This window comes from Mesoplodon bidens, assembly GCF_964165515.1.
Source record: "Mesoplodon bidens genome assembly, chromosome: 2".
NCBI classification, from domain to species: Eukaryota; Metazoa; Chordata; class Mammalia; order Artiodactyla; family Ziphiidae; genus Mesoplodon; species Mesoplodon bidens.
The window spans coordinates 147,028,289-147,040,914 of NC_138177.1; the positions used below are offsets into that span (position 1 = coordinate 147,028,289).

Consider the following 12,626-nt stretch of genomic DNA (forward strand, 5'->3'; position numbering starts at 1 on the left):
TCAGAGACTCTTAACCTTGTACCCCTAGTGCCCAGCCCAAAAGGAATACTTGTGAGTGAATAAATGAATGAATGAATGAAGCATAAGGACTGGAACTCTGGACCACAGGCAGCCATACTACTGATCCCAAGTTAACTCCAGAGCCTGTGCAGGGGGAAAGGCACTGAGTTGGGAGGAGGTGGAGGGCAGGGTGTGTTGTAGGACCCCCCAGCAAGGGCAGAGCTGAGACTGTTGGCAGTGAAGGGAGTTATGGTCCCCAGAACCCAGGAAACAATATCCAGGATTGACTTGAGCCCTCCCTTCAGTTTTGGTGGGTTTTTTGGTTCAGTGACCTCCGTTATTTAAGCAAAATTTTCAATCACTGGGGAAGCATCTGGGCGGAAGAAAACCCTTGGAAAAAATCAGTCAGCCCCGCAGCCTGTGTGAGCCTTCACTGCCCCTGGCAGCCTGTCCTCTGGCTGGCCGGGTGGAGCCTGCTCTGGAAGGCTGGCGGGAAGAGCATCTGGATGTTGTCGGATAGAGAAAGGGAGGCCAGCCCAAGCAAGGAACTGCGTATGCAAAGGCTTGGAGGCCAGGGGAGCATGACTGTTCAGGTAACAGTGAAGACTCTGGGGAGAGGAAAAGCTGAGCCTGGGGGTGAGCAGGGAGTTTATGGTAAAAGACCTGGAAAGAACGCCAGGCTGAGAACCTCGGGCTTCCCATGAATCCAGCACCTTTGTCACAGGTTCACTGTGCTCCTCCCACCCAGCCCCCACCTCAGAGACCTTACAGTCTGGTGGGGGAGAGGAGAAAGCAGGAGACACTCCGGATCCAGTGTGGGAAGGGATGTGAGAGCAGGGAACCCCGAGGGGCCTCTAACCCAACCTCCTGGGGAAGTGGTAACTTAGCTGAAAATTGCACAACAAATAAGACCTCTTTTTATTCCCTTCTCTTTCCCTCCCTCCCTCCCTCCCTTCCTTCCTTCCTCTTTCTCTCTCTCCCTTCCTTCTTTCCTCCCTCTCTCTTTCATCCTTTTTTTTCCTTCTCCCTTTCTTTCTTTTTTCCCTTTGTCTGCTCATTCTTTGTTTCATCCAATTGTTAGATAAATCATCACGAAAGAACTACTATGGAGCGCCCACTCCACTAGGGCTAGGCCGGGCTACAGGAGGTGGAGCTATCAGATATGGCCCTGCCTACATGAAGGTCATGGTCTGCTGGGGAGACAGACATAATAGAAATAAATGGTCACACCATGTATACATGCACACACAAAAAACCCCACAAACCATCAAGGGCTATTAAACAAAGAAGTACTTAGTGCCATGAGAAAACATAACAGGCCTGAGATCTGCAGGAAGCACAGGAGTCGGCCAGGCAGAGAGTGTGAAGCAGAGCCATACACACAAAGGAAGAAGAGAGCACACATAAAGGCTCAGAAGTGGGAGGCGCATCACATGTTCAAGAAAGCAAAAAACAAACTGAAGGCCAGGCAGGCTGGCCGCAGTGAGCATGAGGAGGCGTTGCCCAGGATGATCCTGGAGAGGCAGGGCATTGGTCACAGCACGGTCCAGTCCCAGAAACAGAACTGCTAGGAGTGGGGCTTCCCTGGTGGCGCAGTGGCTGGGAGTCCGCCTGCCGATGCATGGGACACGGGTTCGTGCCCCGGTCCAGGAAGATCCCACATGCCGTGGAGCGGCTAGGCCCGTGAGCCATGGCCGCTGAGCCTGCGCGTCCGGAGCCTGTGCTCCGCAACGGGAGAGGCCACAACAGTGAGAGGCCCGCGTACCGCAAAAAAAAAAAAAAAAAAAAAAAAAGAACTGCTAGGAGTAAGAACAAGGGATTCATTACAGAGACCTGACCTTCTGTAGCTGTAACAGGTGGTGTAACTGTCTATCTGAGCCTGTTGTCTTTGTGTCTGATGCTGGGGCCTGAAGTCACCAGGGCAGAGTCGAAGAGGAAAGAAGTGAAGATGGAATCCTGAAGGTCTCAGGGCCTCCAAAACTCCTCCTTGGTTTATGCCGGTGGCCTGCAGGAGAAGCGGGGCCCTTCATCGTGGAGCTGAACACTCCCCTGGGCCCGAGAAGAAGAAGCCAAAGGATGGTGTGGCAGGAGATGGAGGAACTGCAGGCTAGCCCTGCCCCACGCCACATGAGCGGCTGCACAAGTCACTGCCTGGAACCCTGCACTTCGAGTGTAAAAGAATATGACTGCTGTTCAGCTTCCTCCTTCCAAATCTCCCACAAACCCTCTCTGTACCCCCTTGCACACCTGGGATATGCAGTGAAGGGAACTCTGGGAAATGTAGTTCCAGCATAGCTTAACTTGACTTGCTACAAATCCAATACAGGTAGGCAGGGGCCAGATTATGCTGAGCTCTGTCATCTTTGGATGGTATTTTAAGAGAAGTGGGAAGTGCTACTTGATTTTAAGCAGAGTGGTGGAGGATGACATATTCCATTTTATGTTTTAAAAGGTCCCTTTGGCTGCTGTATGAAGAATGGCTTAGAGAGAAGCAAGACAGAAGCAGGGATTCCAGATAGAAGGTTCCTGAAGGGATCCCAGCAAGAGAACACAGGGGTCTAGATTCAGGGGCCGGGGGCCTAGGCAGCAGAGTTGGAAAGAAGCAGGTAAATCGGAATGACTTGAGCGTGAAGTAAGAGAAAGGGAAGATGGTGACCAGGGATGATTCCCACACGGCTGGTGGAAGCATTTACAGCGCTGGGAAGCATTAGAAGAGGCGGGGGTTGGTAGATGGGAGGCTGATGGAAGACCAAGCTGGGACTGTCATGTAGGATTTGGAGTCTGAAGATCAGGATAGCATTCTGACCATGAGATGTATTTGAGAATAAATAGCATATAGGTGGTATTCTTGGAGGTGGATGAGGCCCACTGAGGGAGAGGGTGCTGAGAGGGGAGAGAGGAACCCTGGCACTCCCATAGGATTTGAAGGCAAGACGCGAGTTTCATTTTAGAAAGATCTTTCTGACTGTAATGTGGACAGTTATGTGCAGGGTGATGCCAGAGACAAGAGAGACCAGATCTTGGTGACCAGCTGCAACTCAGGTAACTAAAACATCAGGTTTCTCTGCTTTAGGCTATGATTATATTGACTAAGTGAGGTGAAGTTATTCAGTTCCTGATGATCCAGAGTTCTGATTTTCTATTATGCCACGATGGGTGGTGAGTAGTTAAGACCCATTTCCAAAGCTGCACAAATAAAGCCCATACAATTCCATATTAGTTCCTTTATTATTACTGTGTTAGTGGATGTGATACTTGAATTGTTTAAAGGATACAGTAGATTTGGAGAACGAAATGATTCAGAATTCATGGGAGTTCATGGGAACCAAGGTTCTGTTGATTCCACCTCTTCAGTCTCACGAATTATCTCCAGTCCTATTTCTATTACTGCAGCCCATCCATCATCATCCCACATCTGGTTCACAGAACCAGTCTCCCAACTCATCTCCAGGTCCCTCTCCCTCCTGTCCATCTTCCACACAGCATCACTGACACCTTCTCTAATTACGTATGCAACCATGTCACTCCAGCTAAAAGGCCTCCCTGGCTCCCACTGCCTCCAGGATAATGTTCAGCCTCCTCCCCTTTCATGACTCTGACCCTGCCTGATCCTGGCCCCCTCTTGGCAGCCTCAGTTCCTTCGCATGCCCTGTACTCCCCTCCCCAGCTCCTACTCCTTGCCCTTCACCAGTCATTCACATGTAAGAAACAGCCACTGCAAGGCCCAGAATGAAACTTGCTCTCTCCCTATGACAGGCTTTTGCAGGCGTTGCTCCTTCTCCCTGGAAGAGGCCAGTTTCCTCCTTACATTCCCTTAGTCTAGCAAATTCCTGCTTAGACTTCAGAATTTTTGTCTGGACCTACCACATCTTGGTACCAGCCCCCTCAGTTCCACCCTGATCCCATAGCCCTTTGTGAGCTCCTGTCAGAGAACGGACTGCCTCATATCATAACCCTTGTCTCTTTCCCTTCCTTCCTTCCTTTTCTCTTTCTTCCTTCCTTCCATTTCTCTTCCTTTCTTTCTTTCCTTCTATCTATTTTTCTTTTCTTTTTCCCAGTTTCCAAAGTCTTTACTGGCAAGTATTTTAGGAAGGAAAGATTAATCCTACTGTTTCCAAGTCCATGGAATGCAGAGCCATGCCCAGGGACACATCAAGCGATGCTGAAGGAGACTGCTGCTTTGCTCCCCTGTTATTCACAGATCCAGTCAATAGCACAAGACTTGTAGTCACCAATTCTTTGGGCTTAAAACCTCAGGTTGATTTCTTTTTTTCAGCACTTTTTTACTGAATGACTGCTATGAATGATGTTCCTTCCAATTTGAATGCAGCAGTCCCTTTGTACTGTGCTCGACTTAAATTCCACTGGATCGGTCTCCCCAAGCATCACTCGCCCTATCTTTACCACATTCAGCCCCTCCAGACCATGGCCACAACGGGTCCTGAGTTCATGCATTTCTCCAGCTCCGGGAAGAGAGGGTGGTCTTTCAGGTCAATGTTGTGCTGCTTTAGATGTTCCTCGGAGGCCTGAAGGCAGAATCCCTTCTGCTTGAAGCACTTGATGATCTCGCCTCACCTGACCAAGCTGCCTGCGCTCTGGCTTGATGGCAAATTGGCTGGGGTCCCAGAAGCTGGCAGAGGCGGGTGGTGGGTGCACTATGGGGCCAGAGCTGAAGGCCATTTCTTTTATTTGCTGCTATACCTCAGTGCCCAGAACAGAACCTGGCATGTGGGAGTTGATTTTCTTTCAAATGTTACTAATAATTAAGAAGATCTTTGAGAACCTAGATAGGAAAAGTTTTGGAATATTTGGACCAATCTCAATGAGAGCCAGAAAGAACCATGCTTTCCCACATCCTCCCATGGAGCCTGCATTGCAAGAGGAAGACAGACAGGAGTGGCCTCCATGATCCCAGCCCCATCCCAAGAGCAGAGCCGACCCCAGCAGCACAGAGATGCAGAAAGATGCTCCCCATCCCCGCTTCCCGGTGCAGAGGCCACCGTGCTCTGTCTCTGCACAGGCTGAGGAGGCCAGAAGCCTGGCTGGGCCCACTGCATGCAGAACACCAAGGTCCAGCTTCACTTTCTCCACAGACCAGAGGAGGGTCTAAGGCGCCCCTTCCTCCTCTGTGGCAGCCAGACAGAGCCCCAACTGGGCCCAGAGCCAGAGCGATAAGAAGATGCAGTCACTCTCAATTTCCCACAAACTTGACACTCAGTTCCTGTTGCAGAAAAAACACACCACCTTCTATTCTTGAGATACCAGGAAATCACAGTGTCTCAGAGCTGCAGGGCCCCAGGGAAGCACCCAGTCCCCATTAGAGAATTTGCATCGTGCAAATAGGGAAACTGAGGCCAACTGATGGAGGGGGATTTGAGCAGGCCCACACTGAGAGTCAGTAAAAGAGCTGGGGCCAAGGGCTTCCCTGGTGGCGCAGTGGTTGAGAGTCCACCTGCCGATGCAGGGGATGCGGGTTTGTGCCCCGGTCTGGGAAGATCCCACATGCCGTGGAGCGGCTGGGCCCGTGAGCCATGGCCGCTGAGCCTGCGCGTCCGGAGCCTGTGCTCCGCGATGGGAGAGGCCACGACAGTGAGAGGCCCGCGTACCGCAAAAAAAAAAAAAAAAAAAAAAAAAGAGCTGGGGCCATAAACCTGGGTCGCCTGCTTTCCAGCTTCATATCCTTACATATGATGAATGTAATAAAAGCTGGAGCAGTGCTGATGCTTATTAGTGCTAGAGTTGCCCCTCCGATTAGATGAATCAACAAGTGTCCTGCTGTAATATCCAACCCCCAAGTTGAATAAATACCTGAGGATTTACATCTGCACCCCAGAGGAGCTTCTGCAGCTTCACTGTGCTGGTTCACCTCCCATGGCAGGGAGCTCGGCAGTCTAGATAGCTCTCAGCTTTAGAAAGGGCTTCTCTGCCCTGAGTCCAAACCTGCCTCATGGTCCTCTGGGGACTCACAGGGCCTGGGAGATTCATGTGGAAGGAAAAAAAAGAGAATATTGTATTCTTTGGAATTTCTGGCACTGGGGAAAGCAGACTGGCAGCCCTCCTACCTGCAGGAAAAGCTGTGGGTTGGGGGAGGAAGGGGATGGAGATACCCCCTGAACTACATTTCTCTGAAGGCTGGGGAGGGGGCCAAGGTCAGGGAGTTCAATGGGGCAACTTGTAAAAGTTGGCAAAACCAGTGGTCCCTCCTCTGTGACACCCTCAAATCTTCAGTAAAGTGATGGCACAATTCCCAGGGCGATTACATTTTTGTAGAAAAAGGGGAAGTGCAAAACAGCGTGTGAGTCTAGTGGTTTGACATGACACGGAAGAGGTTGCCCTCTCATGAGCAGGGACAGAGAAGCGCAACAAACAACTGTGGAACAGCTGAGCAGTCTGAGGTTCAGAGCAAGTTTTCACCAGATCTCCCAGGAGCATGGAAGTGCCACGTGGCTTTGGGTAACATACAAAGATTGTGCCGGTCTTTCTTTATTCCTTCATTTGACAGGGATTTACTGAATGCTGATTATGTACGTTAGGCACTGGGGATGCTACTATTAACAGACCCGACGTGGTATTTTGGATGCTCTGCCCAGTATTTTTAGCTAATAGCTCTTACGTGGGTGTCCCACCTCCCCAAAGAGTTTGCAAGTCTCTCAGGGGCTGGAGCCCCTATAGGGCTCCTCCCCATCACACAGCCTTCCTGAGTCTCTAGCCATCAGCTTAGGAATTCACTGGAAGGTACAATTTCATGAGCCACGTTCCCTGATCAGTCATTTAATCAGTTAAACAAACACAACAATGGCCCAATTCTCATGTGCGCTCAACCCCTGGAACTGAATCAGGCAGACCCAGAGGGGCTCAACTCTCGAGGTCATCAAGTCTATTCTTCTGCCTCCAAACCAAGCTGAAACCGATGCTAGTACAGAGTAAGAACAAAAGTCAGGGAGGCGGAGAAGTGGGTGCGAGCTGGATTCGGCCACTAGCCCACGGTGTGCTTAGCAATAATGGGAATGTCCAATGTCCGTAGCAATTTGGAAACCCTCTCTCTCATTTGATCCTCTCAACAACCTGTGAGTTAGGCAAGGCAGGTTCTACTATCCCTATTTTACGGAGGAGGACCCTGAGGCTTGGAGAAGTCAAGTGGCTTCCCGAGGTCACAGAGCTGGTGAGTGGTGGCATCAGGGTTTGAGGCCAGGTCCGTCTGGTCCCAGAGGCCTCCTTCTCCCCTGCGTATACTGGGCCCCTGGGGCACATACTCCAGATGCCGCTGTTTTGTCTCCCACTGACAGGAGCACCAGAGCTGAGCTGATTCATGAACTGATGGCTCCAGCCTCCCTGCATCCCCTGCTTGATGGATCTGCTGGCTCTGCCACCCCCAGCACCACTGGCCAGTGACCAAGGAGAGCACAAGAAGGCGGGATGGGAGTTGGGGGGTGGGCAAGGGAGACAGAGCAGAAGCAGACGGGAGAGACTCAGAGCATCCATCACCAGGGCCAGTTCCCCCTGGGATCTCAGCTGCTGCCTGATCCGCCTGAGTTCCCATCCAAAAGTCAGGCGCCTGACACCCTGTCAGTCACTCCCCCGGCTGAGCTCCTTCCCAGGCTCCCGTGGCCTCGGGGCCTGCTGGGACCCAAGCAAATGGGCTGAGCATAGCTGGGCTCTGATGGGGAAGAGAAGCAGCCACTCGGACGCCAACAACAGGGGGACCCACGTCTGAGGAGTTGGCCAGATCTCCTTCCTGCTTTGGGGGCTGATTCTTGCAGCCCTTTGTCCTACCCTCAATTCCTTAAGCTCCTTAGCAAGGCCTTGATGAGGTTTACTGGCTTGATGAGGTGTGACTTCTTTTCAGGCATGTCTCCACCCCTGGCCTTCACCCTCACCTTAGTGTGAGTCAGGAACTCTTGTCCTTGCCTCCTGGGTCGGCCCGCTTGGCTGGACATGTATGGCCACCACATATCCTATCCTGTTCCATCCTGCCAGCCCCAGAGCACCTGGGACCAGGAAGAAGGGAGGGGGAAATGGACCCGGGCCAACGGTGTGACGTCATGCTGCCAGGGTGGAATCCAGAGAGGAGAGTGACTGTTCCAATCACGGACTCTGTCCGATGGAAGTGGGGAGACGGTCGTGATGTGCTTCTGACCTGGTTCCATCTCAACCAATGTGCACTGATGCCTGCTCTGTGCCAGCTGGACGCCGGGCCCCTCATCACAGACGGGATCAGATATGGTCCAGCTCCTGAAGGGTTTCTAGACTGTGGGGACAACAGCTCAGTCAACAAATCATTAAAAGCCAGTGATAACTCCTCTGAGAGGCCCTGATGGAGCCCAGGGTAGAAGGAAGGCCTGAGGAAGAGGCAAGTTAGCTTTGTGGAAAGAGCTTGGACCCTGGACTCAGGGCTGAATTCAGATGACATCTTGCCATTGTACCTGACTTCTCCAAGTCCCAGCGATTTATCTGTAAACAGAGGCAATAATATTACCCATCTCACGGCATTGTTCCAAGCATTGGATGGTAAAGTATTTAGTACAACACCTGTGGGAGGCCAGGTGAAAGCCTGGATGGCTTCATGGAGGAGGCAGTGCTTAAAGGATGAAGGGCCGCAGGAAGGCATCTGACCACGCAGGAAAGTCTGAGGAGACTTTAGGATCAGCCCAGCAGCACCTCTTCTGAGAAGGCGGTCTGTTCCTACTTGCTGTGTGGCATTGCCCTTGTCTGTTTGTCTCTGCCTCAAGGCTGTAAGTCGTTCAAGAGCTAAGGCCTGCCTCCCTCACCATGGCATCTACAGTGCCTGCTGCCAATGGTATTCAGTGAATGCATATCAGAATAATAGTGAATGACTCTGCAGAGGGAGAAAACAGGAGAAAAGGGATAGAGAAGAAACGGAAGGGAACTAACATTTTTAGCCCCCCACTATGTGTCAGACATGAGGCTGGTTACTCATGTGTATGATCAGGCTTAGTTCTCCCAAAAGACTGCTCTGTGTTTTATTCTCTCCGTTTTACAGATAAGGAAATGAAGTCTCATAGAGGCCCCGGGACCCGACAGAGATCACGCAGCTGGAATTGAGCAGCCCAGGACTCCGAGTCCCATTCACGGGTCTGCAGGCCCCTTTTCATCCTTCTGCGCTACTTCCCAGTGGCCTGAGGATATTTGGCCAGGTCCTCAGGACCCAGAGGGCAGCCGTTTAACCCCATCCCAGCTGTGCAAACAGGCTCCAGCTGGAAGGTTCCAAGGAAGGCTGGGGAGAGGGTCTGGCAGGTCTGACAGGTCATTGTGAGCTGGGCTTTCCTGAGAAAGCCAAGGTGGCCTAGAATGCATCCTTCTGCAGGCTCGGGGGAGGGCTGACTCCAGGTCCTGTGATCTCAGCCTGCAGGCAGACTCAAAAAATAACTCTACCCACCTCCCTGCTCCAAGTGCAATGAGGACCCTCCCTGGTCAGCTCTGCACAGACTGGACTCTGGGCAAATTCCCAGGTCTTGCAACAAGCTCCAGGTGTACGTGACATCAGAGGTCACACACCTCCCACTGCGCCGGAGCCACGAGACAGACAGAAGCTGGGAACCCTGGGGGCTTGCTCCCCGGCCCACTGCACCTTTCTCTCTAGCCTCTCTCTGTCCCACAGTCTTACCTTTCGCCTTAGCTTCATCTCCCACTTTCCTCCCTCCAGGGCCCGTGCAAGAGCAGATGCTGTCGTCCTCAGGGCCCTGTCACCAGTTCCGCAGCAATCCTAGGCAGGCAGTGAGGTCTCCCTGCAAAGAGCACAGGCAGGACACCCACCGTCTGACACCCATAGTCAAAACTTCCAGCCTGACATTGCTGAGCTCTCATTTCCTTAATTGAGTGATTTTTTTTCCCGAAGGACCAGATAATCCACTTCTTGAAGGCAATGGGCACGAAGATGGATTGTTTCACACTAAGACAAACACATACACCAGCAGTGGGAGGCACACGTGCTCCCCATCCACCCTTGGCTCTCAGACAAGCCTATGCAGTCTTGCACATACCACCCAGAGAGTGGGGATCCACCCTGCCCAAGGGCTGACACAGCAGAAAGGGAAACATAATCTCGCCAGGGGATCCCCGCCACCTCTCCCCTAAGGCTGCCCACACATGCTCCCCTTTGAGACCAGGCCCGTGAGTCAGGGAAACAGTGTCTGTGGGTGGGACTTCCCACCTTAAGAAGACACACTCCATCCCTTCTGTGGGTGGAGTACAAGGAAGCAGCTGGTCCAAGACAGGCCCTGGAATTCACAAAAATTTCATCAACCACTTCTGAGACATTGAATGCTCACCTACTACGTGCTGGACCCTTGGGATGGAGGATGGAGTGGCAAAGGAACCAAAGAGTTTGGAGTCAGAAAACACTGGCCTTGTCATTTCATTACTAACGTCAGACTACAATTCCACAAATGTTTCTTGCATACCAATTGTGTGTGGGGGCCATGTTCACATGAGTTATCTCATTTAGCTCAATTCTCTATGCTATAAGTGTAAAATCTGGGACCTAGAGAATGGGTCATTTGCTCAAGGTGCACAACCACTGCCTCTACTTGCTCATATGTAAAATGGGTTCATAGCTGTATCCACCTCACAGGAGCATTGTGAGGATAAATGAGTTAATTTATGTAATTTTCTTAGAACTGTTCCTGGCACAAAGTCAGAAGTTAATACATGTAATTTTCTTAGAACTGTTCCTGGCACAAAGTAAGTAGCTAATACATGTTACTAATAGCTGAAGTCCTTGCCATAAATTCTGTTCAGAGGAGCAGCAGAAACTGAATTCAAGTAACTCAAACCTTCTTTTCCCCCTACCACACCAAGCTTCTTTTGCATTGTGTTGGTTTGTAAAAATCTCCAACCAACAGCTACTGGGCATCAACTCTACACAGGGGCAGCTCCAGGTCTGGGGTTCAAAGCCACCTGGAAAGGGGCCTGCTCTCCCTCCCTCACCCACCTCCCTCTTCTGCCTTGAGCAAAGGCTCCTCAGTCACACTGAACAATAACCAGTTCTCCATCAAGGACTTTGTGCAGAACTAAGACTTTCGATCTTGTTTCTGTAGGCTCTGGATTTGCAGTAGTTGTACCATGGGTCCTTCTGCTGAGGGAAAGCTGAAGATCCAGTGACAGACGAAAGATCAGCTGGCATTCAAGTCAGAGCTATGGCACCACATCCCAGCTTTGCCACTTTGGTTGTGAGGCCTTGAATGAGTTACTTCACCTCCCTGAACCCAAGTGTTCTTATCTGAAAAGTGTGTGTGTGATCATCTTCTGGATTGTATTAAATACAAGACTGTAGAGAGAGTGGTCCTCCCATCAAGCTGTCCATTTACACACAAACTGCATGAAGAGATACAGCTTTCTCAATCTTTAATTTTTTTCCATAAGCTTTTCATGAACTTTTATGGCCACTATATCTTAACCACACTGAAATCCACTTTAAGAAGGCATAAACTTCAACCAAGATATTTGCTCATTTTGAATTTCATCTCAAAGTGGTTCAGGACATCTCAGATCCGAGGGGAGTGACCCCTGAACTTCATTGAGAATTCTGCTCAGTCTTGTCTTCAGCATGTAACCACAACCCCCTCCATTTTTCAAGGCCTGTCTCCAAGTTGAATTACAACTGTGGTGTCGTCGTCTGTGTATTGTGAGCTCCTTGGGGACAGAGGCTGGGTCTGATTCATCACATGGAGTCTAAGGAAGCATTCAATAAACCTTTGAATGGACCACCATCCATTTCAGCCAGCCATCCTCCAGCCATCCGATCATCCACTCTTCAAATGTGAGGTTAAGGACTCTGTCTAATGCAGGGAATTCTACCTTCAAATTGGAGGCTTTCATCCTCCGATTTCTTTGTCCTCTAGCCTTCTTTCCTCTCCTGGGATCCTTCCAGCCAGGTCCGTCACTCTCACTGGGATCCTCTGCCTTCCTAGTGTAGCCTCTACCATTCCTAGCCAAGCAGGTCCTCACACCTTCATGCAGGTGGAAGTTGGGGCTGGCACCTCAGAAGGAACAATGTCCCATGGTCCACAGCTGGAGGTCTTTAAGGACATCTGGATGTACCATCAGTTGCTCTGTCAGCCTTTCAAGCCCCAGGGTGCCAAATCTGAGCCTAGGCAGATAAGAAAGCTAGATTTTCATGTGCACATTTGGTGTGGGGTTGGGGGGAGGGGAGGCTAGGGGAGGGCCGGATCTCACTTAGCCCAGAAAGCCCTCCTTATCTACAAGTCCTTTGAAGTGGGGGAGCTCTCAGACACTGGCAGCCAGAGGGGAGCCTTTGCTCCACACCTAAGTCCCCAACCATCCCTCAGCTGGAGAGACTGGGCCCAGTCCGGGTGTAATTCTGGGATCTCAGCACTCACAAATCATTCGTTCACTCAGCAAGCACGTCTGACCCTAGCAAGTGCCAGGCTCCATGCTGAAGGCTAAGGAGGCTGAGATGAATCTGACCCTCATGCTTATCTGCAACCACAAATGCTCTCAAATTGTGCCCCGCCCAAGAAGGGATGCAGACATGGAACTCCATTGCGCCGGACTGCTTACAATCCTAGGTCCTGGTCTGGAATGTGGTGCCTAGGTCTGATGCTTAAACACGCTCTACAACATCGGAGCAAGTGACAAGGTCTCAA

General features: G+C 51.1%; 1 long non-coding RNA gene across 1 annotated transcript in view; it reads left to right on the plus strand.

The window, feature by feature from the left end:
* The window catches only part of LOC308606367, a 33,602-nt gene extending 21,845 nt beyond the window's left edge, over positions 1-11,757 (plus strand). Inside the window, exon 3 of the long non-coding RNA XR_014013807.1 lies at positions 11,058-11,757. This is a non-coding gene — a long non-coding RNA (uncharacterized lncRNA). The remainder of the gene's footprint in view (positions 1-11,057) is intronic.
* The last annotated feature ends 869 nt before the right edge of the window (positions 11,758-12,626 follow it).